The sequence below is a fragment of the Gordionus sp. m RMFG-2023 genome, chromosome 1 (genome assembly GCF_954871325.1).
Source record: "Gordionus sp. m RMFG-2023 chromosome 1, tfGorSpeb1-WG-v2, whole genome shotgun sequence".
NCBI classification, from domain to species: domain Eukaryota; kingdom Metazoa; phylum Nematomorpha; class Gordioida; order Chordodea; family Parachordodidae; genus Gordionus; species Gordionus sp. m RMFG-2023.
In genome coordinates this window covers 23,990,410-23,992,104 of record NC_088775.1, presented here as the reverse complement: position 1 = coordinate 23,992,104, position 1,695 = coordinate 23,990,410, and positions in this window count along the sequence as shown.

Here is a 1,695-nt window from a genome sequence, read left to right as displayed (position 1 = left end):
ATATGTAAAATTCCTAAATATACTTCTGCCATTTATTTTTTAAAATTTTTTTCAAAATATTAGGACAGCTTTTATAATCTATTTATTTTTTAAAGGTTTGTAAAATTTTAAAATTCTACGATGGCGCGTATTAGGAGGAACCTGTCAACCAACATTATGCTGACTCAATTCTGTAAATACCTTCTGGTTTTTGCCAAATTCACTGAGGAATTATCAGATCAGAAAGCTGCCATGCAATTCATTGGTAATGCCAAATCTGCCATATTTACCATTATATATGGTTAGCTATGTCTTTGGATATTTCATATCTGGAGAAATTTTTTTTAATAGTTTTATTGAAATGACATTAATTTTGTTGAAATAGGGGAGGATCAAGGGAAATGTTTTGATATCTCCTTATTAGAAGCATCTGTTAGAATTGCATATGTTTGCACATCTTTCAAATCGTCAAGAATTGACCTTCTGGATTTATATCCTAAAACATTGATGATAGCCTTGCTCATTTGTGTTCTACAAAGTATACTTTTCATTTATATTAGTCGTTAGATATTATGGGGAAAGATTCTACCAACATTGTGATGTTAAGTAGCTCTCTGAATGTTGTACTGCATGATAGGTATTTACCATTTCCGCAACTGTAGTTGCATCTGTATTATTTCTTATTTTTGAAGAATATTTTTGTTTTGCAATAGATGTTGATAGACTGCCCTGTACTGATTTATGCTTTGAAGATTTTTGATGCCTCAAAATATCATATTCCCTTCCCCCATTGTATTAACTAAATACTGTAGAACAACTTCCCCGCACTGATTATAATTTTTTTTTTTTTATAAAATCTTATTTATACATTAGCATAAAATATATTTTTTTACATTGTAAAATTACAATTTTTTTATAAAATTTTATTTGTTTACATTCTTTTGTATTTAAAAAAGATCGTTGGTTATTATTTTTAAACAAAATTAATATATTATAATAAATCAATATGTTATTTTAATAATAAAGATAGTATTTAAGAAATTTTGTGTCGTACTATAATTACCTATTTTGAAAAATAGTTGCGCATTTTATTTTGGAAAATAGTTACCTATTTTATTTTGAAAAAGAGTTGGATATTTTATTTTGAAAAATAGTTGGCTATTTTATTTTAAAAAATAATTACCTATTTTATTTTGAAAAATAGATTCGATTTTATATTTATAAAAAATAATAAGCGGATAACTAGGCCCGCAAAAATTTTTTTTTTAGCAATTTTCATATTTCACCCACAATTTTTATATTACTCCCACAAAATACCGAATTTCTGCCACAATTTGAAAATTTTGACCTGGCAACCCTGGTAACAACCAACGTTGCAACCGGGGGGATAGCATTAACTCTTTATTATCCTTCTTAAATAAATGAATTAACGGCTTATGATCCATGTAAATTATAAATCTTTTACCTATCAAATATTCACGACATTTGGTAAATCCAAAGATAACCGCTAGGGCTTCTTGTTCAATAACCGAATATCTAGTTTCCACTTCCCTGAAAACTCTCGAAAAAAATATGATGGGTCTTTCCACACCATCCATTAAATGTAACAATGCACCTCCAACCCCCTTGTTGGATGCATCAACCGCCAATATGATCTCTAAATCATTGTTAAAACATACTAAATCACCAATTTTTTCCTTTAAAATCTCAAAAGCA